Here is a 26,568-nt window from a genome sequence, read left to right as displayed (position 1 = left end):
ATTGGCCATCCTTAAGTTTGAGGTGAAGTCCCCCAGGTCCTATGAAGTGGCTTTTTCATCTAATCGAGGAGAGATTCTGGGCTTCTTTCCTTTCTGAAAAGACAAGAGATATTTTTGTCACTCCATCAACAAAGGGCACACTCCTGTACCCCTCCCCTCCTGCCAGCGCCAGCCCGGAGCTGGGAGTGTGCAAAGCCCAAGAGGCAGGGAAGGAAGGTCTGGGCTCCGCGGCTGCCCCGGGCCAGCCCAGGCTGGGAGCGGGACAGGAGCCCGGGCTGGGAGCGGGACAGAGCTGCCCCTGCCGGGTTCTCGTGTGTTTGCTGCCAGTAAAAGAGAAATTCCTGTTTTCCGAAGGAGGGCGGGCTGGGACACGGAGTGCCTGAGGCAGGGCGGGCTCTGCACGGATGGGAGGGAGCTCCGAGGGGCTGGCAAAGCAGAACCAGGATTTGATGTCCGAGCACTGCCCGTGGTTAATGAGAGATGGCTCCAAGCAGAAACTTCCCCCCAAGAACCCCACCCCAATAAATGAGGGGCTGAGTTCCTCACTTATCTGCTGGAGGAGACCATGGAGCCCCTCTGGAGCCAGGCTGGGAGGGCTGGGGGTGCTCACCTGGCCAGGAAAAGGCTCCAGGGAGAGCTCAGAGCCCTGCCAGGGCCTGAAGGAGCTCCAGGAGAGCTGCAGAGGGATTTGGGGTTTTAAGCACTGGCTCCAGAGCAGGAAGCAGTGATGGAAATCTCCCTGGCCTCTCCAGGGCTGGAAAAGTCACTGGTGTGAAGGTCAGGATGGTCTGATGGGACCTGGAGCCTCCTGTGGGAGCCCTGGGAGTGATTTATGGGAAGCATCTCTGAGATTAAGGAATGCCAAAGGCAAAGGAGACAAAGCTGATTAAAAAGTGATTGAGGCTGAGTCTGAAAAACAGGACTAGAGGAGGAATTCCTACAGGATAAAAAGACTTCCCTGCAGGGTCAGCCTGGGGAAAGGGCTTGAGCCCCTGTGAAGGCTGCTGAGAGCCACAATGACCCCAGCAGTGGCCAGGCTCTCCCTGAGCCCCAGCTTCCATCGGTTCATCCTTTTTTTGGTCATGGCATCTCTCTCTTCCTCCTTCCCCAGGATGCCTTTGGACCCCCAGGGGCACGGGCAGCCCTGAGCAGCCTCACCCAGGACCACACCCGGGGACCCAGGAGCACAACTCAGCCCAGCCCGGCCCTCCAGCCCTCCCGGGCTCCAGACCCCCGAGGATGAGCTCATTCCCAGCCCAAGTTGATTCCCAGCCTGGTGTGAACCTGCCCATCCTCACTGGTGTGCCCTGCTTGGCCTGGGCCACCTTCCTTGTCCCGCTCAGGTACCGTGGGACCAGTGCTGAGGGTGTCCCTTGGTGTCACCCCTGCTGCCCTCAGATGTCCCCAAAAGCCCCTGAGGGGTGTCCTGGGGCCAGGCCAGGCTGGAGCAGGGATGTCACAAGGGCAGGAGGGTGCCAGGGATGCCCCGACCCTTCCCAAAGGCCCCCGAGCCTGGTTCCCGGCTGAGGAGGGCTCCCTCCTGTTCACCACCCTTTGGGAAAGCACAGGGAGCATTCCTGGGCATTACCTGGCATCTCCCAAAGGTGGGCAGTGATTTTCCACCACCCTTTTCCTGTTCCTCTCTGCTCCCTGTGGGATTTCTCCTTCAGTCCCTTTTCACAAGTTTGGCTCTGCTCTGATTTTTTGTTTTTTCCTTGGGAATACCCCACCCACCACAGAGGGGCTTTGGGACCTACTCTATGGACCTGTGCTGAGAGCCCCTGCAGCCCCTCTGGGAGCTGGGACAGATCCCCCTGGGACAGATCCTGCTGGGACAGATCCCCCTGGGACAGATCCCACTGGGACAGATCTTGCAGGGACAGATCCCGCAGGGACAGATCCTGCTGGAGCCAGCCCCACCTGGGTGTCCATGCTGAGGGCTCAGTGCTGGGAAGAACTGGTGTTTCCTCCCACAAACCCAGGTGAGATTGGGCACAACTTCTGTGGCAGCTCCCACATGTTTTCAGCACGTCTGAGGACCTTCCTCCTCCTCCTCCTCCTCCTGCTGCTCCTGGTCACTGCCGTGGGACAGTGACGTGTGAGGCTGTTCTAGCTTTGATCTGAGCTTTGTTCTGTTCGATCTGAGCTGTTTGATCTGATTCCTCCCCCCACACTCTGCTGCAGCTTTCCCTGAGCTTTTGTGCAAGCCAGGAAAGTTATTCCTGTGCCAAGGATGTGCTGTTATCTCCCATCTCCTTTTGGATAAACTATTTGTTTATGATAATAAGGTGCCTCTTGGTGTGAAACCAGGGGGAAAAAGTAAAATATGGAAGTGAGCCAGGCCCAGGGAAGGAGGAGTGTTGCTTTCTGTTGTTGTTTCTTCCAGAACAGCCCCAAGAGCCAGTCCAAAACAGAAAACTCCCCAGCATGTGCCTGTAGATTTTCATCAAGGTGACACTTGGAGCTGGCAAGTGCCAATGTTTTAGTGCCTGGAGCAAAGCTGGGCTCTGCTGCTCCTATTCCACATCCCAAATGTGTCTCCTGCCCTCGTGGGTGATTGGTTTTGTGAGTGGCTCCCTGCTCAGGTGCCTGGGGAGGATGACACAGCTTGGCTTCCCTGGGCTCCCACCTGCCCCAGCTCTCAGAACCCTCTGGGATGGGGCTGTTGCATTTTGCTGAGCTCCATTTGAGAAAATGCCCCAGTTTTGACCCAAAGCAGCATCAGCTCAGGTGTTTCTGAAGGCTGGAGCGAGCTGCAGCTCTGCAGGGCTCTTCCCTGGCTGGAGCAAGGATGGATTTGGGATCAGGGCAGGGTGCCCTGGGTGTTTTACTGGCTCACCTCACCTGTCAGCCCCTCTGCCTCGCCCATTCTCCTCCTCTTGAACCCTCTTATACCCCTGGCTACCCTGGGAATATTTTTGCTTTCACACAGCAGCCTCAGCTCCTTGTTTTGGGAGTTCTGAGGCTCCTGAGACACCTGTGCCCTGGGGGAAGGGGAGGCAATGAGACCTGGAACGCTGGTTCATCCCGGGGGAGGTTCACCTCTGCTTTCCACTGAACAAAACCTGCCCTACCACTTTCTGGGGTCTGGGTCTAGGGGGACACTGAGCTCTCTTGTGGTGTTTTTGGGGTCCTCTGTCATAGGGAGGAAATGATGAATCTGACTCCATGTTCTTAGAAGGCTAATTTATTAATTTATGATTTATATTATATGAAAGAATACTATACTAAACTATACTAAAGAATAGAGAAAGGAGACAGAAGGCTAAAATATAATAATGAAACTTGTGACTTTCTCCAGAGCTCTGACACAGCTGGGCCACAATTGGCCAATAAGTAAAAACAATTCCCATGAAGCCAATGAATAACCACCTGTTGGTAACAATGTTCAAACCACATTCCAAAGCAGCAAAACACAGGAGAAGCAAATGAGATAATATTGTTTTCCTTTTTCTCTGAGGCTTCTCAGCTTCCCAGGAAAGAAATCCTGGGCAAGAGGATTTTTCAGAAAATATGCCAGTAACACTCTGTGAGCAGGAGAGCTGCAGCGGCCACAGGACAGAGGCTGTGACCAGGAGTTTTTGGGACTGGGCTGATTTATGGACATGACACCACAGCAGGGAATTGTGAAGCCAAGGTTCCCAAGGGAGTTATCTGTGCCTCAGGGTGTGTCAGCCACCACAGCTCCACAATGGGGGGGCTGCATCTCCCCTCTGGCTGGGGTGAGAGGGACCTGGAGGGATGGGGATGGTCCCTGAGGGAGCTGGGGGTGCTCAGCCTGGAGAAAAGGAGACTCAGGGGTGCCCTCATCACTCTCACAGCTCCTGAAAGGTGCCTGTGCTCAGCTGGGGCTGGGCTCTTCCTCCAGGAACTGACAGACCCAGAGCACACAGCCTCCAGCTGTGCCAAGGGAAATACAGGCTGGATATCAGGGAAAAGTTTTTTCCAGAAAGGTGATGAAGTTCTGGAATGTTCTGCCTAGGGAGGTGGTGGAGTCCCCATCCCTGGGTGTGTTTAACAAAGCCTGGATGTGGCACTGGGGGCCAGGGTTTGGCTGAGGGGTTGGGGCTGGGCTGGACTCCATGAGCTTGGAGGTCTCTTCCAACCTGGTCATTCTGGGAATTCTGGGGATGGGATGGGATGATCCTGCTGTATGAGGGAGCTCCATCCATCACCTGCAGCCACCCCAGATGTTCCTGGAGCAGTTCAGCAGTTCTTTCCCTCCACAAGGCTTTCCTGGGGATCGTGGCTCCATCTCCCCATTCCAGTAGGAGCTGTCAGGACTCCAGGAAGCCCTTCCAAGGTCTGGCTGGGAGTGGTCGTGCTGCTGCTGTGGTGTTGGAGAGTTTGCTCAGGGAGAGCCAGGGCTGGAAGCTGTGGGGCAGGAACCTCCCCAGACATGAGGTGCAGGATTTGCAGAGGGTATTTGGCAGCTGAGATTCTTTCCAAGGTGGGTGGGAGACTCCCCATTGTTCTGAAGGCTTTTATTTGAAATTAGGTGTTTTCTGCATTGTGGGTTTTACCTCCAGCAGCATCTCCAGGGCAGCAGTAGGTGAAACTCGTGGTTTCAGATTAGTCTGGATAAATAAAATTATGTCTTTCGTGCTTAAAACCAGCTGCAATATTTTTCAGGATACTGGGACCCTCTGGTCTTCCCCTCTTTTCCCTGCTGGAGCTCCACCACTGCAGAGCCCATGGAGGAGATGGATCCTTGGGGACTATTTCTAGGGGGTCCGGAGATGAAAGGGCTCTTTGCCAGCATTCCACCGTGTTTGCCACCTCTCTGCAGCTTCCCTGGAGCTGGCCGTGCCCGTGGTCGGGCCGGAGCTGTCCCGGGCTGTCCCGGTGGCTCTGCCCGATCCCGGCGCTGCTGCAGAGGCAGAGCGTGAGTCAGGCTGCAGAAATCTGCCCGGGGCTGCTCCCGGCTCCTGCCTTTGGAGCCCGTGCCCATCTGCAGCGAGCACGCCGGGACTGGTTGGGGCAGGGCTGCTCAGCTGGGGCAATGCTCTGGCACCCCCGGCTCGGGGAGAGGCGCTGGGCAGAGCCCTGGGGTGAGCTGTGGCAGGAGGGTGTCCCTGGAGAAATGTGTCCTCACAGAGAGAGTGGCAAAGGATGGACACCGAGGTGGGGAAGTGGGGCTTTGGATCCCTTCGAGGTGGGGAAGTGGGGCTTTGGGTCCCCCCTTGTCACCGAGGGGTGACTTTGGCTGCCCCCTCTCTGCTCCTTCTGCCCTGCTAGGTGCAAACACCATTTGCTTTGCAAACACAGGAGAGCGCAGCTTCCTCTTCCTCAGAGAGAAATTAGTGAGACTGCAGGAGGTTTGATGTTAAAAGTGCCATTCCCAGAGCCCCAGGCTGGGGGAGCAGGGAGAACGTGGCTGTTCCCCTGACCTTCCCTCAGTGCTGTTCTCCTGAGAGGCATTTGCAGGGCAGATGCAAGGATGTGGTTCAGAGAGGATCTCACAGAGGAGTGATGTGCTGTGAGCTCAGGGACTGGATCCCACCAGGACCATCCCCTCCTGGGCACACAGGGGTGTCAGGGCAGGCCCTGGGCTCCTGGAGTCCCAGCCACAGCTCTCATCCACCCTGTGCTATTAATAACCCCCTGAGAGGCTGCCAGGCCGGAGGAAAGGGAGGAAATGAAGTTAATACATGGAAATGTTTCCTTGTTTTCCCACTTGCTGCTCGGGGCTGGCCTGTTGCTCCCTGTCACTGCTGTCCAGCCCGGGGCTGGGTGGTGCTTCTGAGACAGCCCAGCTGGGGAAGCAATGTTGAACGGGGATTCTGAGGATACAGGAGGCAAAAGGAGTGTTAGGTGTGTTGGGGCTGCTTAGAAATAGGGAGGGGGCTGGTCCTTGGGGTGAAGAGGGGAAAAGGCACCTTTCCTGGTGGATGTGGGGCCAGTCCCGTGCGGGATGTGGAGCTGGAGAAGGAGGCCGGGCTGCGCGGGGCCGGGGCGATGCTCCGTGACTCAGCCCCGCCGCCCTTCCCACGCCGGCAAGTTCCTTCCTGCCGCCACCGGCACGGGCTGGGCCGGCTCTGCCCTGGCTAAACCCCCTCAGCCCCCTCCCACCCCTCGGCTTGCTCCTGCCCTCCTCCAGCTGCATGTTGGCTCCCGCGATGTTGTCCCCGGGGGGATGCCCCTATCCCGGGATGGCGTCCCGGGGGATGCCGCTGTCCCCGGGGATTCTGCCCCAGCGGGATGCCGCTGTCCCGGCAGCTTGGGGCTGTAACCCCGGCTCTGACCCCAAGCACACCTCGAGGCTTCACCTCGGCAGGAGCAGCTTCTCCCGCAAATCCCAAAGCCTGTGGCGGGGCAGAGCACGGCTCGGCCTCTCCTGGGCGTGGAGCGGATTTGGGGATGTTCGAACTCCTGACGTTGGTTGTTGTTCGCTCCTCTGCCGGCTGGTTTCTCGTTCGGACAGGATCCTCCTCAGCGTGTTCCTGCGGGGAGCAGAGCCAGAGGATGGAGCTGGAGCCAAGGACACGCTCTGGGATGGAAGGAGACCTCTGGAGTGGGTGCACACATGAAGAAACCTCCACAGATGGAGCAGCACATCAGTCCTGCAAAGCCAGGCTCGAAAAACGGGGACACCAAGAAACACATCCTGCAATCTCTCTGCTGAGTTATGGAGAACCAGCCAGGAGCTGCAGCAGGAAGGATTTCCTGGAAGCCGAGCAGCTCCAGGGATGTGCCCACACGCTCAGCTCTCACCTTGGAATCTCACCCTTTCCTCCAGGTTTCCCTCGCTGATTTCCTGCCGTGGTTTGTGGTGTGGGCGATGCTGAGCAGCTCCTGCTGGCCCAGGGATGTGCTCCCAGGCTCTTTCCCCTCCCTAAACAATCGCCCTTGCAGAGGAGGAAGAAGCAAAGCCCAGGGCAAGGACAGGAGTCACCCCCGGATTATCCCTGGCTGGGTGCAGGGGCAGGAGCACAATGAGCCCTCATTACAGCACCCTTAATGAGCGGGGTTTGGTAACGAGCTGAGCTTTCCTCTGCCCCGTCCTGCAGCCACTAAAACCTTAAAAGGAGGAAAAACCAGTCTCCATCTCTTGCTGTGGGTGGGCCTGCCTTGCCTTATCTCATCTTTGGGAAACCAAGCCCTGGGTGATGGTGCCAATGCTGGGGTGAGGGCACAGTCCCCTGCCCGGACCGGGGGCACCTCGCCCTGCAGCCCCTCCCAGTGGGGCTGGAGCCAAAGGGCTGAGCTTTATTTAAATCGTGGATTAAATCTGCCCCTGGGCCCTGGGATGTGTGTGCAGCCCACTGTCCCTCACCTGGCATCCACCCGTGGTGCCTAAAGCTGTCCCCATCCGTGCCCCGAGCTCGTCAGGGCCACCACACCTGGCCCAGGGGCCACTTAATGAATTAATTGGGGGCTCTGAAGGGGGTGTTGGGCTAAGCCACGCCGTGCCTGCCTCCTTGGAGCCCACTCACCACGAGCACCTGAATTTAAGCCTCCCCTGCCCAGGTACAGGCGTTTGTCCATCCTGAGAGCCAGGGGGAGCACCAGAAGCACAGCGGGGTGGGAAATTGCCTGGGTTCAGGAGGCCGGGTTTGGGTTTGACTCCCAGGGTGGGCTGGGGGGTGTTTCTCTCCCCTGAGCCGTGGTGGGGGCTGGAGGGAGTTCCTGGGATTCCCTGCCTGGATCAGGGCATGGCATCCAGGCAAAGCTCAGCCTGTGCCCACCTGGGAGCTCGGATTTGATGCCCAGCTGAGGTGGGAGGGTGCTGGGCCCAGGTGTCCTCATCAGCTGAAACGATTTGAACTGAATGTAAAAGAACATTGGGACCCAATGAAGGTAAAAGCTAAGGAATATATTGGGAGTATGGAAGTGCTGAGCCCTTCTGGGCAGGGAAAGGAGCCTGCAGCACCTGGTCTGAATTAAAAATGAGGATTAAGGAGTTCCTGAGCTTGTGTTTTCATGGATTGCAGGGCACACATCACCTATGGAGAGGTGTGAGAGTGAGCTGAGAGTGGCAGGCACTGCAGCTTATGCGATAGGTTGACACTGTGGGTCCCTACCCTGGGTACCCACCAGGAGAAGCTTATCAAGACCCATTTTTATCAACCTGGGTGTTTGTGACCCACTCCTGACCCCACCCAGCTGTGAATCTGAACCCCTGCAGAAGGCTGAGGTCTAGCCAAGGCAGCTGCAGCTCTGTAGGGCTGAGCTCCTGCCAGGCACCCCAGCAGGGAGTTCTGGGGGTGTCTTAATCACATTTAATCACATTTAATCACATTTTCTGACTCCTCCATCACTGCAGAAATGTTGTTTGGGTTTCCAAGAGGCTGCTAAGTCCTTATCACTCTTGTTTTGTGTTTTTTTGCACTTCAGAGATATTTCAGGAGCCGTGTTTGGATGGCCCTGGGGGGGTTATGTCCTTGGATGGCTCTGGAAGGAAAATGTCTGCTGGGGGAGAGGTGAGGAGGGAGGAAGGGACAGTGGCTGGGGAGGCCACCCCAAGGGCTGTGGCCCTGTCTGCTGGGTCATGTTTAAAATTTCACCTTTGATACATCATCAAAGCTGGGGTTTAGGGAGAAGAAAGGGCTGGAGGTTGTGAGGTGTTAACCACAGCCATTTGGACACGTCAGTGTTGCTGCCCCAGATTCTGTGCTAATTGTGATTTTTATCTTTCTTGGTTTTTTAAAAAGCATCTGAAGGCTTTCTTCAAGCCCAGCTTAGGCAGCTGAGTGACCCCCTTGGATTCTCAGCTTTCCTGGAAAAGGGAGCTTTTAGCTGCTTCCCCTGAGGAGGAAAACAGGAGATGACAGCACTTAATGATGCTCCGAGTGGGAATATTACACACAACTTGGAGCAGAGCCCCCGTTTGCCCTGCCCCAGGTGTCTGATCCCCAGGACAGCAGCTCTGTGGGGGCTCCCCTGGTGCCAGGTGTTTCTGGCATGGGCTGGGGGCTGGATGTGGCCCCTGTGTGCCACCAGCAGGGCTGAGCTCTCCTTGGGACATGCCCGAGCCTCAAACGCTGCCCTGCCACGATGCTGCTCCATCAGATGTTGGGTCCTGGGAGGAGCTGGGATGGAATTTTACCCCTCAGATGAACTCCCCATCAATGGGCCAAGGGCACAGAAAGTTAAGGAGTTTCTTGCTGCCTCTGGTGAATTTCAGGTATTTTCTTTGGCTTTGATGCATCCTTGAAACCACAGGAAAAGCAGGTGGAAAACTCTGCACACGTGCTGCTCCAAGGAGTGATTGATATGATGCTCCCAATTACACTTAATTGTGGTTATCCTATTAACAACAGCCTCGTTCTGTGGCACACACCTGCCTCTCCATGGGAAACACTGTTAACATCACTTAAAACACCAATTACACGTGATGGAAAAGCAGCAATTAAATCCACTAAGCCTTGTCCAAATAATTGTTTCATTTCCCTGTAATATTTTTAATGTTATAAAGGCAGTTTCTTCAAAGCAATTCTTTTATTTGTGTGATCTCCTATTTATCCATGTGGGAACATGGGTGGAGAGCAGGCCTGGGTTTGCAGGGATTTATGGAGAGGGGGATGCATGGTTACGGTGGGAAAACTCATTTTAAGCTTTTAGTGTTCAAAAATGTGTGGATGTGGCATGTGGGGACATGTGTGAGTGGTGGCCTTGACAGTGCTGGGGTATTGTTGCACTGGATGGTCTGAGAGGGCTTTTCCAGCCTTCATGATTCCATGGTTGTGTGGGGAATATGCTGGTAACGTTCTCCAGGTGTTTCTGGCTTCAAGCAGTGATCTGAAACACCTGGTCAGGCCCAATCGCGCTGGGCTTGCCCAGGTGGGAATGTGGCTGGCCAGAAGGTCCCTCTCTCAGCAAGGGAAAGAAGGGACCTTCTTCCCCGAGACAGGGAACAGAGAAGCTTGAAAGAAGATAACATAGGAGATAATGGAGATAGAGCAACTCCATTTGGGAACCAGAACCCTGGATAAAATCGAGGTAAATTTAATTCCCGCCACGTGGGCTGCTCAGTAGTGATGGAAGAGCCGGTGTTGGGTGCTCTGAGTGTGTCCAGGACAAGGCAAGGTGCCCTCCTGTCACTCTGGAAGGGACCTCGGGGATGCTCTGGTTCCAGGCCCCGGGCCCCTTTTGGGGACAGAGCGCGGGGCCCTCAGAGCCTGCGGGGCCGGGGGTGCCGGGGCTGCGTGGGACGGGCCGGGGCCGCGGCCGCGCTTCCTCTGATTGTTCTCCTCGCCGGAGCGGGGCGGGGACACGGCGGGGACACGGCGGGGACACAGCGGGGACAGCGACCCCCGAGCACTGCGTGCGGGCATCGCCCCCAGCCCCGAGCAGCTCCGGCGGGACAGCGCGGCCGGGCCGGGGCGGCGCCGGGCGGGCGGGGGGGCCGGGCCCGGCGGGCGGGCGCTCGGCGATCCCGGAGCGGTCCCGCAGCGATCCCGCAGCGATCCCCGCGGCTCGCAGCGCGGCCGGCACCGCACGGAGCGGCCGCTTCGCCTCGCGTCGCTCGCCGTCGGTGCCGTGTGCGCGCAGCGGCGGCGGCGCCGGGCGGGCTCCGACGGGACGGGGCTGCGGGGGATGCGCGGAGCAGCGCGGCCCGCGCCGGGCCCCGGCGGCCGCCCCCCGAACCCCGCTGCCCGCGGGCGGGCGCCGGGGACGGCCCGAGCCCGGCTCGGGGGTGGCCGCGCCGCCGCCCCCTGAGCGCTCCGCCGGCCCTGCCGGGGCTCCCGGGCCGGGGCCGGCGGGGAGCGCCCAGCGCAGCCGGGAGGGCGGCGGGAGCGGCTCCCGGAGCGGGACTGCTCCCTGCTCTTGCTTTTCAACTCGAGTCACTCTCAGGAGCTCGCACCTTCGGGCGCTTTAAAATTTTTGATTTTATTATTCTTTTTGATATTTTATAACTTTTTTTACTTTTTAAGATTAAAAAACAAAACAAAACATTTCAACTTTCCGACGCCAGCGCAGAGTTTTGCCCTGTTCGCCGGGACCGCGGGAGCGTGCGGCGCCGAGGCCATGCGGTGAGCGAGGTAAGAGCGGGGCTGGCACCGGGACCACCGGCACCCGTCCCGGGCTTGGGCGGCCCCCGTAGCCGCGGCTTCAATGAAAGTGAAATGTCGCATCACTTCTCTTTGTGTTGTGACACAGAAACCGTGTCACCGCCGTGCAGGTACCTGCAGGACAAACCCTCCTGTCCCCCAGAACGGTCACAAAGCCGCGAAGTTCGGATTAGTTTCGCAAAACCTCCCTTTTTTATAGAACATCACGTGGGAATCTTTTCTTTGTTGTTTTTTTTTTTGGGCTGTGTTGGAGCTGCTGAGGAAGCACCAGCTCGAAGCTGAGCGGGGCAGTTCCTGCCGCGGGCCCGGGTCTGGGTTTATTTTCCGCCGCGTGTGTCAGAATTGAGCGGTGTGAGCCGGGTTTACACCCGTGTGAGCTCCCGAGGAACGGGGTCGCTGCTCGCTCGGGGTGATTCAGGGTGCGTTTCAGTCCAGGGGAACATTTCTGTGGGCTCTGGTGGGAGTTCCGTGCTTGGGAGCGTTCGCTTATTACCGGTTTTAGTGGTTTTGGGGAAGCTGACGGAGAGAAATTCTCACTCAAGTGTTCACAGAGCCTGGCTGGAGGGCTCCTGTTCCCACCTCCACCTTGGTGCGTTGGTTTTACACCTGAACATTTATGAGATGAGAGATTTCAAAATGCGGGGATTAATGGCTGATATCACCTCCCTGCTCCTCCCTCGGGTTTTGTTATAAAACAAGGCTCGACTCCTTCCCCGAGTGACGACAGATCCCGGCAGCAGCTCCGTGCTGCGGCGGGACCGGGTTGCGGTGCCCGGGACAGCCCTGAGCCCACGGGGCTGGCTGCTTACAGCTGATTAAACCCTCGCTCTGCGGGATCCAAACCCGCTGGAACTGTTGAAATCAAGTATTTATGGAATGCTGCTCACTCCCTGCTCGGTATCGTCTCTGATTGGCTTTGTAGAAAGTAAAATTGCCAAATTTAGGTCTGTCACAGTAAGTGCTGGAGCAGGTGGATGCTTTGCTGGAGCTCCTGCACAGAGGGTTTGGGTGCCCTGCTGCAGTGCTGGCAGGACGGCTCTTTCCAGTGGCTTTTGGTGCCTCATTGACCAGACAGGGACTGGGAGTGCTGAATTTCTGCTGTGTCACCTCGTTTTCCTGGATTTTTTTGATTTCTGTGCATTGCAAGGAGAGCTGACTGGGTGTTCGTGTTAGGTGGAGAGGGAACACTGTGCTGCCACTCCTCCTTGGTGTCCAGGGAAGTCACATACTCAAAGCCACCCCGACTGTGTGACACTGAGGTGCCCGCTGTGGCCTCAGGGAGGGCTCTGTCCTTCATGGGGGTGACAGTGACCTTGCTGCCTTGCTCTCCTCCTGCCCTAGGAGCTGTCCCACAGCTCAGGAGCTTGTCCAGGTGGGACTCCTAGGGGCAAAGGGATGGTCCAAGGGAAGAAGCTGCTGGTGGGGAGAGGAGGAAGAGGCAGGTGCATCATCACAAGGGGAGGGAAAATGCATCCCCTCCTTGGGGGAGCCTCCTGATAAATTCAGCTGGAAGTGCTGCAGAAAGGTCTGCTTTGGAAAGATGAACTAAAAGCCACAGGTGCAGCAAGTTGATTTCTGGTCCTTTTTGGTTCATCCCGCACCTGTTTTAAAGGTTATTTCTTCCCATCCTGGTTCCCAAGCTCCGGAGGCTCCTGCCTGCTGTTACCCCTCCTTTTCCTGAGTGCTCATTGCTCTCAGCCATCCTGTTCAGTGGGTTTTTGTTCTCTCCAGCTTGCAGGCTCCTCTGACACTTCCAGGTCAAGTTCAAGCATGGGTTTGCTTTTCAATTATACTTTACTAAGTCTCAGCAATAGTCTGGGGCATCCCAGTGATCTGAGCAGGGGAGCTGAAAACCCCACAGTTAATTACTGGAGCCCAGTGACACTTGGAGCAGTTACTTCTCTCTGTATTCCTGCTGCTGTATTTGTGTCTGGTGATCCCAAAGACTTTCCCAGTTTTTGCACAGATACCAGCTGATTTAATAAAATTCCTCTGCCTCAGGATAGGTGGGAGCTGCTCAGGGCCAGGTTCCTGCTGGCATCAGGAGCTGGGGATGTCACCATGTGTGCTGCAGCCTGTGGCCCCGTGCCAGCCTTGTTTCAGGGCATAATTGTCACCAACTTGGATTTTTGTGGGGTGTTTTTTATGAAAAGTTTGTTGTATTTGGCCTTCTTGCACCCAGCAGTCAATAGCTGTGGGAAGGAGGTTATTTCTGGGTTGGTGCTGACATTAGGACACAGTATTAATTTTCCGTTAAATGACAGATTTATTGGAGTTTTCTTCATCTGCACAGTCTGAACTGAAAACCTGAGTTGGAATTTGCCAGAAGGGGGCATTTTGCAAACATCACAAAGGATTTTGGTGGTGGGGAGATGAGCAGGGTGAGCTTGGCTGGAGGATTAGGCAGCAATGCTTGTCTGGGAACCACGGAGTTTTGGGGAAAATTCTCATGCAAATAAACACTAACAAATGAATTTTGGGTTATTTAGTGCTGAGGGCTGAGTACAAGGAGGCCAGTTCCCAGTCCCACTGCAGCCTGCTGGCTCCAAGTAGTTGGTAAAATAAGAAACTGTGGAGTAGCCTTGGATTTGTTTTTCTGTGAGGAAACTCTTTGAAAATGTTTTTCCAGTATCTCCCAGTAATTGTTTCTTGCTGTAGGTTGAGCTCTGAGAGCTCTGGTGTTCTTGCATGAGTTTTCTTTGCTGTTCCTCTCTGGAAGGAGGGTGTGGAGCCCTCAGCTCTGTGTTCTCTCTGTTGGAAGGTGGTGCTGAGCTGCCCGTTGCTCATCCTGACCAGTCCTGCCCAGTAAAGCCAGTCCTTCTCTGAGGCACACCAGGAGCTGTGCTGGGCTCTGGGGGCTGGTTTTTGTGGGGGGTGTGTGTTGGATTTGGGGTCCCAGGCAGCATGTGCTTTCCAGCCTCACCAGCTCTGTCCTCACCTCTTCTGTCCCCATCCCAAACCCAGAGCCCTCCTTAATTCGGGCATCAAGGCTTGGCTTTCTCTGCTCTTCAGCATTTACCTGCTGCAGGTGAAGGGGGATTTTAAAGGCTGCTTGGGGTCAGCCCTGCCCTGGTGCCCACAGCCTTCGCTGGTGGGAGCTGCTGTGTAGGTGGGAACCTGGTCCTCTCTTCAGCCCTATGGAGAGCAAGGCAGAGGCAAATTAGGGGAGCTGATGGAAGAAATAGGGTGAAAACCTTGTTTCTGTTTCCCTGGCTCCCTCTTTGATGTGCCAGCTGCTGGCTTACAGTTTGTGTGCTGAATCCAGCAGGAAGGGACTGAATGTGGGCACTTGTGTTCATTCTAGGAGGTCTCATGGAGGTGCTGGAGCATACACAATGGTTCAGGGTCTGGTGCTAAGCCAGGCTCAGGTGCCATCACCCATTTCCTGAGCTTTTTCCTTCTGCAGTAAATGCTGATCTCTCTGCACATCCAGAGTGATGGGCTTCCTGGGGTGATGGGGAAAGTGTGCAGAAATAAAACCAAATCTTAAAAATACCTTGCTGCTACTTCTCCCTTCTTCCCAGGCTTGACTTCTCTCCCAGTTTCTTCCCTTTCTCCCCCTTGGTGGTGCAGGGTGATGGACAGTGGTGGCTGTAGCCAGCTCATCCACACCTTGGCTCATCCCACCTTCCTTCTCATGGCATTCCTTGCACTCCTCCCCTGCTCCAGCCTGGGATAATCCACCATTCCTGCTTTGCTATAGGAGCTTGTCCTTGGCTTTTCTCAGGGTTTGGGGCTGTACTGATCCCTTGTTCCAGATAGAAGCTCCAACACTGGAGCATTTTGGCTGCAGTTGCAGCCTCTGGTGCCTAATGCCATCAGCAGCTCTGTCCTTGCTGCGTCTGTGCCATCTTTCCAGGAGAGATGGAGAGATTTCCATGAGCCTCCCAAACCCCAGCCTGTTCTGTGCTGCTTTCCCAAGCACTGCAGGATATGGAACATCTGTGAGAGAAAAGCCAGGTCCAGATGTTGCAAGAGGCTGCTGCAGTAATGGATTATCCCCAGTCATTCCCGGCCTGGACGGCTCCTATTCCAAGTCACTGGTGTGGTTTTTTCCCTTCTTCCCAGCCTGGGCTCGGTTGTGGCGCTTTCTCTGTTGCCAGAGGAGCATCCCAGCACAGGCAGGAGCCTGGAGGAGCTGCCCTGACACCGTGTTCCCGTGGCAGAGCTTTCCCAGGGTGTTTTCTCCCGGGAGCTGGCGCGCGCCGCCGCACAGGAAATTCTGGTTGCACCATTATTGCAGAGCCTATTGTTTGGGGCAAGGGCAGGATTCGGGCTTGCTCACATCCTCCAGTGTCTCACTGTGCTGAAAGGATGTGGTGGGGTAGCCAGGGCTGCAGGAGGAGCACAAAACTCCAAGCTGGGTTTGTGCAGAGTTTGTATTTAGCCCAGATCCCTGCGTTTCTGACCAAACCCGCCCCTCTGGTTTTCCATGGGAAACCTCAGGGTTAAGGAAAACTTGGAGTGAGGATTGAGCAGGGCACAGTCCTTTGTTGCAGCTGGCAGCATTTTGCTGCTCAGCCTGTTCCTGTCTGGGGATGGTGTGTGGTGGACACCTTGTGTAGCCACGTGGGATGGAGCAGGTGCTCCCTGAGGGGTGTAAAATCAGGGTTTGGGGGATGCAGAACCCACCGAGCACTGCTGGAGATGGCAGCACACGTGGCCTGGCTCTCGGGGTGTGTGCAGGCAGGCAGAGCACCTGGCAGCTCTGTTTTCACCTGCCACAGCCTGGTGGTGTGACCAGGGCCTGTTCACCTGGCCGTGCCTCAGTTCTTATCGGGGTTGGAGTGAGCTGCTCTGCCCAAGTTTGCTTTCACTTTGCCTTTTCCCCTGCACTGATCCTGTGGTTTAGATGGTTGGCAGTGATAGCTGCCTTTCCCAGGCTGGGCTCTGCGGGCTGCAGAGGCTGCTCCTCACTCACTCGTGTGAGCCACAGCTCCTTTCAGGCTGCCTGGGATGTTCTGGCTGCTGGCAGGAGCAGGAGGATCCCGGAGCTTTGTTGTCCAGGCTATGCAGGGTTGGCTGCTCACCCTCCTTGGATTTTTCATTCCCTTTTGGCTGCCATCCTAAAAGAGGGAAGGCACCAAACCAGGGCGGGTGTAAAGAGTGAAGCTGCACGTGTGACTGTGCAAACCCAGGGCACCGGGAATATTTCTCTGTCTGCTCTGGGGTGCCCTGACCCCCAGGGGAGCACTGACTTTGACCCTCATCCATGGAGAAAGTGTGGTGTGGAATCCGCAAAAGTGTGACATAGATTCTAGAGAGCAGTGTAGGTGGATTGCTTAGTGAGAAATTTAGGTTTTTAGATTTTTAGTATGTTGTGGATGGAAGCAAGATGGAGGGCATAGGGTGTTGTCCTGGGTTTCTTCTTCTTCCTTCTTCTTAGGTTTGGGTCAGAAAAGTCCTCTTTGTGGGCTCTGTGGGATCAGCTATTGGGTTAAAAGGGAAAATAATCCAGGTGTCCTTTCTTAATTGGATAGTTTAGTCTTAAAAGACCTTGTACCAAGAGGTTGTTGGGCATTTTGTGCCTTCTAATGAAAGGCTGCAGAACTGGTGGTTGTGAGGCTGTTTCACTGATAAAAAATAATAAACACCTGGGTGTGAACATGAACTACCCCCTCAAGTGCCTTCAATCCAGACCCAGAGAAACTGATATGTGACATTGCTGCCCTGCTGCACACCAAGGCAGAATTCAGCTTGGAGGTTCCCAGGGCTTTTTCCTGAGCTCCTCCTGCCCCGGTAGAGCCCTGCAGGCTGTGCAGGGGGAGGCTGTGCTGGGTTTGTGGAGCAGGGTGGCTGAGCTGGCACAGAAAGGGACCCAAGCAGCCTCTGTGCCGTGCCCGTGCTGCCACGTGCCTGGCAGAGGGACGGGGAGCCTGGCAGCAGCTGTCCTGTGTCCCTGAGCTGCACAAGCCACGCTGGCAGTGCCTGTAGCTCATCTGCTGCTGCTCTCATGCTGGCACAGGGCACCAGCTGATGCCGTCCTGCTGCCACTGGGCTGGCATTGTCTGCCAGGGCCTCCTGCATGCTCAGAGCTTGTTTGAGAGAACCATTAATCAGTTTAAAGCTGCCCTGTGACACTCGTGGCTCGGAGGAGTGCCTATTGTGTGAGGGAACAACAGCACTGTGTGAGTGCCCGTCCCCGGCACGGCACGGGAGCTGTGTCACTGCGGGGGGAGGTCACACGTCCTGCTGGCCTGTGGTGGCTGCAGAAGCTCTAGAGAGGAGATTTGACCAGGCAGCTGGGCTCCACCACAGCACCCTCTGGCCTCCTTCTGCCAGGCTGGGGCAGGGCTGGCACCGGGGTCCTGCCTGAGCTCGGCTCTGCAGCTGAGAGTGAGAGGAGGAGGAGGAGAGCATTCACTGGGTCTTTGGGCACTGGAAGGGCACTTCCCATCAGGCAACCCCAGGGTCTGTCACCACCTTCCCATCCCTCCTTGCTCTGTAGGGAGCTGGACAATGTTCCTGGGTGCGGAGCATGTCCTAAACTGGGTTTGCAGCCTGTGTACTGGAGCTGGGAAAGGCTCTGGCAGCTGTGAGAGCAGGAGAGCAGCACAGCCCATGTCCCTCTGCTGTCACCCTGGGAGCATCCACTTAGGGATAATGGGGAAAGCTGGGACAAGCAGCAGGGCTCAGGGGGATGTCCTGGCAGTCCACAGAGTGCCCTGTGCTGCATGGGCTGGGTGATGGCACCATGGTGAAGGTGGTCCCATGGTGAGGGTGATGGCAGCAGGGTCAGTGTTGCTCCATGGTGAGAGAATGCTGAGCATGGCTGGGGTGGGTGTCTGGGAGCCCAGCTGAGCCTGGGGAATGCTCACTGTACCCTGTGAGCTCTCTCGCTCTCTCTCTGTGTGTTTTCCAGGGAGATTTCACACACCACTGGCTGATGAGTTGACTTTATGTGGTGTAAGTCCTGCCAAAACAATTTCTTCCTGTTATTGCTGCTTCAGTTTTAGAGAAGTGATAAGAACCTTTTGGAGGGACCTGGTTTCTCCCAGGGGCTCTGCTGCTCTGAGCTGGGAGCTTTGAGCAGCAGTTCCCAGGGTGACTTTTCCTCAGTCCTTCAATTAAATTTCAGAGTTAGATTTAGTTAAATGATTTAAGGAATGTCTGAGTATAGTCTGTGTTGGGATTCTGCACAGCCATATGATGATATTTCCTATGAATTGTCTCTTCAGTTGCTCTTGGAGGTGGTTAATGAAGGACAAAGACCTTGGAGACAAGGCTTGTGTTAAAATGAGAGCTGAGACAAGGTGAGGCTGTGCTTGGATCTGGATTGGAGTTGTGGGACTATCCCAGGTCTCAGCCCTGGTGCCTTCAGCTGATGGTTCCTCTTGTCACACCATTTTGTTTCCACTCCTGCAAAGGCAGATTTTTGAGGCCAGATCTTAAATATTCCACTGGGAATGGGGGTGGATCTTAAACCCCCTTCTGCTTGGTTTTTAATTTGTTTTGACAGGACAAACTGAATATAAAGCAGAGCCACCAGAAATACAGAATCCTAGAATGGTTTGGGTTGGGAGGGACTTTAAAGAGCATCTTGTTCCAGTCCCTGGACGGGCAGGAACACCTTCCTCTGGAAGGTCTGGAGGGCTGCAGCGTGGGCCTGTGCCAGGCAGTGCTGGATCAGCTGTGGTGACCCAAGACAAAGGAATAATTCCAGGTTTCCCAGTGGCAAACAGAGCTGGGAGGGCTTCGACCGCCGCCGAACAATCGGGGCTGAGCAGGCTGCACTCCTGTTCCTGAGAGAGGCTGCTGGAGGAGGGAAAAACAGGAAAAAAGGCAGTTAGTCATGGGGTGAGGTGCTGCCCCTCTGCTCAGGGTGGCAGGGCTGTCCTAGCACCTCAGGTGTGGAGGGTGAGGGAAATGGAGGCCACAAAAGCCCCTTGTGAATGCAGACGTTTGAGCCACAAGGATTCTGCCAGAGCTGAACTCTTCAGCTGGGCTGTCCACAGAGCCTCTGGCCAGGTCTGATGCTGGGAGCTGTATAAATGAGTTGGTGCTTGCAAACAGGGATCCTGCAGAAGGGGTCTGCTGCAGCAAGAGCCAAATCTTTGCTTCTGACCCTTTAGGAGTTGATGTTTTCTCGCTCTGGGATGCAGCAGCGGTGCCTTGGAGTAATCCTCCAAGGGCAGGAACTCCTCTGTGGCCTCTCTCTGGTCTATAATTGGTCTCTGTGACTTCTTGACATAATAATTAAAGCCAACTATTTAAATAAACTTTTGTAAAGATAATGAGTTACATTAGGTAGAAATATTTGTATAAAATGGAAGTAAATAAATGACATAACCAGCCCGTGTTTGACACAGCTAGAAGCAGTTTTCTCCAAGACACAGATTATTCCATGATTGCTCCTTAAGGAAGTTCCTGCCTCTTTGCTCTGAAGGGTTTGCCCTTGTCCAGAGCACAGGAGGAAGCAGCAGGTTATATGGAATTACATGATCCAGGCTGGCATGTTTGTACTCCTCAAAGCTCCTCTGTGATCAGTGGGTTCTGCACCTATAGAGGATCAGGGCAATGCCACAGAAAAGGTCTGCAGGAAATACAGGGAGTCCATTCCTCTGATTTCAGGCTGGAATGTTGTGTGTGATAATTGCTCTGTAATCTTTCCAGGCACCTTGCTTTGATCCCTGGAGAGTCTCACCTTTATTTACAGCTACAGAATGTGTTGATTAAGACAGTCAAAAGAAAAGAATTTTTTGGGAAGAGCTTTACTGCAGAGTGTTGCAGGACAACTCCATGGAACATGGATTGATTGCTGGACCAAAGCATTGCCCATCTTCCCTCAAACACACAAAAGGAGGTGCACCTTTGGCTGGAAGCAGGGAGGAGCCATGGATTTAGGTGGTGTTGGAGGACCTTCCCTGGTTCTGTCTCCTCTGCTGAATGAGGATAGCACATGGCAGGGAGGAATACTGAGATCTGTAATATGAGTTTAGTTTAGGCACCTAAATACACCTTGGCATGTGTCAGTGAGAAATCTGATTTTGGTGTTAAAGGCACAGCTTTCTCTCTGGTGATGTCTCAGGTTTTAGTTTTTCTATTTTTCAGGTTCTGTGCTGCTTTAGTGTGTGGGTCTGGGCTTCATATGAGGGGATAGGTGAGCTCTGTGCACAGAGCAGGGAGACAAAACAATTCCTGCTCTAGCTGGGACCAAGGACAAATGATCCAAATCTCAGCCCAAGAGCACAAACAACGTGGGCTGAGAGAGAGAAGAAGGATGGGACTGCCTGGGCTAAAGCTGGAATTGGACAATGAGCTCCAACATGCAAATGGAGCAGAAGTGATAAAAGTGAGAGCCCCTGTGAGCAGTCAGGGATTTTTGTGACCATTTTGGTTCATCCTGAGTGCAACCCTGCCTGGGCTCTTGTGCTGCCCAAGATTCATCCATGGAAGAAATCCTTTTAATAAATCCCTGCTTTATTCTTTAGCTCTGTTCAGCCTCTGTTCTAGGGCAGCCTTCACAAGGCATCACTGGGAGGGGGCAGGGTTAGGGGTGTCTGGGAGCATTTCCTGAGCATGCAGGAGGGTTTCTAGAGAAGCAACAGTCTGGGACAGGATCTTCTGAGGAGTCCAGCCAAGCAGCCTTCAGAGCCTGCTGTTAATCTGCTCTTCTGCTGGTGGTAGAGGGTTGGGGTTCAGCCTCACATGGCTTAAATTGTGATTTCTAATTGTGGAGGTGTGGGAGCACCACATTTTAAGCTGGATAAATAACAGTTGGGTTTGGTCTGGTGGCTGTGGAGCTGCATTGCTGTAGAGATGGGTCAGAACTTTGTGTTCCTGAGTTGGAAGGGACCCACAAGGTTCACTCGTGGCCCTGCACAGGACAACCCCCAAAATCACCAAATAACCCAGCTCCCAGATAAGGGGCTGGATTAATTTCTCTCTTCCTTTGCTCCTTCTCTGCTCCTACCCCCAGTGGAGGGGCAGCCTGGAGGGAAGTTCAGCACGGGCTTCTGCCAGGGCTGGACCAAATGAAACAAGGGTGATGCCTTGGATGTGAGGGTCTCAGAGATTTCAGTGGGTTTCACTGATTTTCATTGGGGACTTCGTTCCTGCCTCCTTCCTGCCCTGCTAGACCTGTCCTGTCACCCCTGGGGGCTGTGGGGCAGAGGGTCACTGCCTGCCCTGTGTCCACAGGCAGGACTGAAGCACCCACCTGCCCTGTGCCAGGGATGGCTCCTTGCAGCCCTTCCCAGCTCCTCTGCCTTTCAGGGAGATTATTTCTGGCATGCTCTGTCAGGTTTCTTGATTTTCTTGCTGCAGGTAGTTGTGAAACAGCAGCTGTTCTGCAAGTGCCACTGCTGGGCTGGCCCTCTGCGTGCTCCTGTGGGGAGGAGGGAGAGGGAATTAAGGACAGACAAGAAAAAGAGGGATTGAAGTCAATGGAAGATCCCTTAGCTTCTGTGGGAATTGAGTTTTGCTCAGGTTTTCTGCTGGACAAGCCCTTATTCTTTAATGTGGTTTTTTGTTGTTGTTGTTGTTGAAGCATGTCTGTTGTTTCCTCTGAAGGAAGAAGGGGTCACTTTTTCCACACTGCTGACGTGATCTGTGAATCACAGTGGTTTTGGGAAGGTGCTGTCACTGGGACCTGTCACCTGTCAGAATATTTGCTCCCTTCACCACAATGTCCTGAGGCGTTCTGCAGCCCATGTGCCAAAGAATGGGTATAACCACAGCTCAGAATGCACTTCTGGTGCTTCTCAGGGGGATGGCAGGAAGGATTGGCTCCTTAAAGCTTTGGGTTTCCAGGCAGTGCTGTAGCCTATGGATGGGAGGTGATTTTACTACAGGAAGGAAATGTTTCAGCACGTAGCAGAGATCCAGCACATGGCCTTGAAGCCAAGGGGATTTTGCCCTGGTGCTCCAGCCACAAGAAAGGCACAACTCTGGAGGGGCATGCAGAGAGCTGAGCAGGTTTTGTGGATGCTGGCAGTGCTGGGAAGCTCCTGGGAGCTGGCACTGGTGCTGCCCTGCCTGTGCAGGCACGTGGAGCCTGCGTGGGAGTTCCTGCAGCAGCTGAGCAGGGTTTGAAACCCAGCACTGAGGCAACATGAGCTGGGGTGCCTGGCTCACTGCACCCTCCACAGGGTTCACATCCTTGCAGAACTCATATCCTTGTCTTTTCTGAGGATTTGCAGCCTCATGTCTGGCTGCTGTGGAGCCCCAGAGCTTTCCAGAGCTGTGTAAGTGTATCACTGCTGCCCAGCTTTGGCTGAACACTGCCTCCTGTAAAGAATTTAGGTTTGTGTGACATGAGCTGGCAAATCAAGATATTGTTTTTGTTTGGTGGCAATGTTTGGATATCCACGCTGTGCAATTTCCTGCAGAAACTAGATATTGCCTGTATGTGTTCCCAGCCTGTTTGTGTTTTAAAGCCTGGGTGAAGCTGCAGGTGTGCTGGGCTCATCCTTGGATCTGCACCTCAGAGGGGATGGGCACTTTCAGGGTGAGTGGTCCTGTCCTCCCCTGCTTGTGGCTTTTGTATAGACCTTTGCCACACATGGAATAAATTTGTTTGCTGTTGGAAAAGAGCAATTGGAGAGATTACAGATATATACAGAATAGAGAAAAGAGTGAAATAGAAAAGTGCCTAATACTCAGAACCCAACCCCCAGCTCCTTGTAAAAAGATTCAGGGTTTGGTCCATAAACAGGGACAAAGGGAACTTTAAGCTGCTCCTGCTCTGCTGAGTTTTGATCCCTGATAAAAAGGGGTGAGCACCCTTGGGGAGAGCAGGGGGGGCAGGCAGAGGAGACACAGCTGTGTGGCCACCTGAGCCTGCTCAGCCCCATCCCTAGGGCAGGGGTGAGCAGCTCATCAGCAGTGATGCTAATTGGGTGCAGTATTGGCTCCCTGTGTGGCTGGCTGGAGCAGGCCCTGGAGCAATGGGAGCTGCCAGCCCCTTTGGCAGGGCACAGCCACACTGGGCACACGGGCATGGCCAGCAGGGGCTGTGCTCCCAACCCTTCCCCTCAGCTGCTTTGGTGTCCCTGTGGCATGGTCCTGGCAGGTTGGCCTTGGTCAGCTGTGGATTTGAAGCCTTGGGTAGGAGGTGAGGAACAGCTGGGCTGTACAAATGCAGGATAACTCGGCAGCATTCCCAACAAGGCATCACCCACCTGCAGTTCCTGCAGGGCATCACTGTGTGCCAGCCTGGGCTCAGTGTGTGCTGCTGCCTGGTGTGCAGTGGCTCTGGATGCGGATAAGGGTGAGTTTTGGTTGTTGCTGTTGAGGAGGAAAGCAGCAGAAAGGTGTCAGCCTGTCTAGGAGGCACCTTGTGACTGGAGTGTTCTGCACCAACCTTGTGAGGGGAAAATAAAACTGCAGGCAGGTGTCAAACTACCAGAAGTTCTCTGTGTGAGCCCTAAAAGTGCCTTTCTGGGGTCAAAAGCCCCAGCCTGAGAGCAGGCCAGGCACGTGGCAGTCACTGTGGTTTTCTAGAAACACCAGAGCAGTTTTTTCACGTGCTTAAAGGCAGTTTAGTGCAAGGCCACTCACCTTCCTGAGCGGGATATCCTGGAGTGCTGCAATGGACAGAGGCACAGCAGGTGTCATTGGCCTGTTTGGGACATCACACCTTCCAACAGCCAGAAACTGCATTATTTTATGGAAAAACAGTGCAGAAGACTCTTCAAGGAATTGTTTGCTGCTGAGGGCAAAGACACTTGTATACTTAATACCTGGGGCTCTAAAGTGGGACTTGTCACCAATTTCAAAGCAGGGCATGGAGATACCTCACCAGTACTCAAAAGGCTGTGCTGGATGAGGAGGGTTTTCCACAATGAGATGCCTGGGGAGTTGAGAGCCAAGCCCTGTGCTTGTATGATTGTGTTCAGCTGCTCTGGGGAAAAGGGGAAAGGAGGACAAGGGTAAACTCTACCCACACAGCTGCCTGAGAGGAACAGGTCACTTGAGATCTCTTTGAAGGTAGAAATAGGGCTGGAAGTGAGACAATGAAGTAGAGGTAAGGTGTTCTTTGACATCACCAGGGCCACATCAGGGAGTTGCTGAGTAACCTGCTGAAATAATCTCTGAAAATGTTTGAGCAGAACGGGTTGCTGCCTGTGCTCCGAGTCTCTGCTTGTGAATTTGGGGCTAGCGTTGGCACCCAGCTCTTTGTTTCTAATCCTCTGAATGTGCTGAACCTACATTAGCACAGAATCCCAGACTGGGAGGTCTGTGACTATGGCAGTGTCCTCCAAACGTGACCCTCCGTTCCTCGTCTCAGCGCTGCCATCGGCGGGTGCCGTGGAAGGTGGCACTCCTTTCTTCTCATAGTAATTCCATGTCAAAGAGGAAATATAAATAAACTCCCCAAACAAAAGGAGCAAGGAAAAAATAATTCTTTCAAACATTTGAGCAGGAACAATAGGCTAGGATATGCACTCTCTGGGGAGGGGTAATGGCTGAAACCGATAGGAGCACAGTGCTGCCTTGGTCTGTACCTAGCTGGGCTCAGCGAGGATTATTTATAGCAAGTGTTATGGCAGAAGCATGTGTGACCTGCAGGCTCCCAGTGAGGGGAAGAGCTTTCCTGTGCTGTCTCTGGGATACAATAGACAATTATTTAGACACTATCTTTGTCTCAAGATATAAACAATTAAATGCTGGCTACTGATTTCTGCTCTGATGTTCAGACTGTGCTTTCTTGCTTAGGGATTTGTGGAGAAGGCAAGGATTTTTGAGAAATGTCACAGCTGGGAAGTTCCTGAGGCATCTCTACCAAACTGACTAATTGGGAATGCAGAGCAGTGTCACAGGCACCACAAAGTTGTTGCTTCCCAAAGGTTGGCACCCAGTGCTTCAGTGTTGTTGTTCAGCTGACATTAATAGGGTGTGGATGGGTGTAGACCCCTGAATCTGCCTGTTCCATTGTGTTTTGGCTCATCACTATGGTATTAAAGTACCTACAGCTGCTACTGGATAGTAATTAAATGTTCTTACATATAATTAACTACTTTCAACTGACTGCTGAACAGCTTAAATAATCTACATGTAATGGCAGATATTTTGGTATTAGAATGGTGACAGTTGATGCCAAATAGCTGGAGAGGTTGGGGAAACAGCTATTGTGCATCAAAACAACCTTGTGCTGGCAGATGACTCCTCCTTCAGGCTCCCTCCTTTTCCTGGGGCTCCCTGTCCATCCTGGCTGCCAGTACCAGAAGGATCCTTCTGGATCTCTTCAGGCCTCACCTCAGGTTTATTTTCTGTAGAGCAAATTCAGAATTGCAAAAAAGAGGAGATGTGGAGGGTGTTGCTGCTGTGGCTCAGTGGGCAGAGGGTGAATCTGCACCTGCAGTTCCTGGATCAGCACTGTGAATCTGCAGGAGCATTTAGCACAGGTGCAGTGCCAGAGGTGTGTGGGTTTTGTGAGAGGCTTGGTCTGAAATCCACCTTCAGCAAGAACTGATCTATTATATTCATTATTTCATTCCAGCTGTATTCCAGGGATTTGAGATTTCTGTGTTTTTATCTGGAGCTTCTGCTCAGCTTTGCACAAGGAGCTGGCTGCTGGCTCTCTCCTTCCCTGTGTGTGTAAAGCTGATCCAGGCTTGGTGTAAGGTTTTAGTGCTCTGTGTGCTGCAGAGCCCAGGACTGGTGCCCTGTTCAGCTGCCTGGCAGCTCCCTGCAGTGCCAGCCCATCTCCAGTGTGGAGCTGTGGTGTTTGCAGTGAGCTGCTCCCTGCCTGGCAGCACCAGCACCGGCCCAGTTTGTCTGACAGATGCAGTGGAGCAGCTCTCTCTCCCCCTTGGCCGCAGGCAAAATGAGTCTCCTGCTCTAATTTCATTGTGTTTGGCCATCTCACAAACTCTAAAGCTCCCTGAAATGGGAAGGAAGTAATGTTTAAATTATACATGAGTGAACTGATTTACTCAGCCTGAAGTTTTGAGTTCCGTCCTTATAAATACAGGGCTGTTGCTATCAGTCTGTGCATCCATCTATCCGCCTGGTGGAGATTGAATTAGCAGGAGCACAAATGCAGATCCAGGACTGTAAAAGCTTTGGCTTAAACCAGTGCAAACCATGTGGGGCAGATGCTGCTGCCACAGGGAACGTGTCGTGTTTGCCTGGGGTTATCTTGTCTGCTAGTCTGCCCTCAGTGATGGAGCAGACCTTTGCTGCAGGGTCCCTTCTGCTAACTGGCAAGTGGTGAAGTCCCCATCCCTGGAATTATTAAAAGGTTGTGTGGATGTGACCCCTGAGGATGTGGTTTAGTGGTCAGTGTGGTGGTGGTGGTGCTGGGTTGATGTCTGCAGTCGATCTTGGAGGTTTTATCTAACCTTAATGCTTCTGTGATTCTAAAACTCAGTGTTTTGATAATGTCTGTCCATTCCTGACTGGGAAGGATTCAAACTGCTCCTCTGTCTGTCTCCTGCTCCTAATGGAGGGGTTTAGCTTCCTGTGGAAGGGATTTTGCAGAGCATGTGAAATGCTGGTTCAATTCTCTGGTCACTTCCTATGGGCACGGGCCCGGCGCTCCTTGGGGAGCCCGGTGCCGGAAAGTCGTAACTGCGCTTGCTGATGGCCTGGAGATCCCTTTTGCAGA

The 26,568-nt window shown here is 54.1% G+C and overlaps 1 protein-coding gene across 3 annotated transcripts in view; it reads left to right on the top strand.

Moving 5' to 3' along the window:
• Window positions 1–10,732: 10,732 nt before the first annotated feature.
• Window positions 10,733–26,568, top strand: part of LOC103816329 (uncharacterized) — a 200,317-nt gene continuing 184,481 nt past the window's right edge. For 2 of the 3 annotated variants that reach the window (XM_050974344.1, XM_050974343.1), the window contains exon 1: window positions 10,733–10,985. The gene's annotated coding sequence lies outside the window, so the exon portion shown is untranslated. The remainder of the gene's footprint in view (window positions 10,986–26,568) is intronic. The other variant, XM_018914233.3, reaches the window with a different exon arrangement.

The sequence above is a fragment of the Serinus canaria genome, chromosome 4A (genome assembly GCF_022539315.1).
Source record: "Serinus canaria isolate serCan28SL12 chromosome 4A, serCan2020, whole genome shotgun sequence".
NCBI classification, from domain to species: domain Eukaryota; kingdom Metazoa; phylum Chordata; class Aves; order Passeriformes; family Fringillidae; genus Serinus; species Serinus canaria.
Note: the sequence above shows the minus strand (reverse complement) of the source record. Positions and strands in the feature narration are given on the sequence as shown.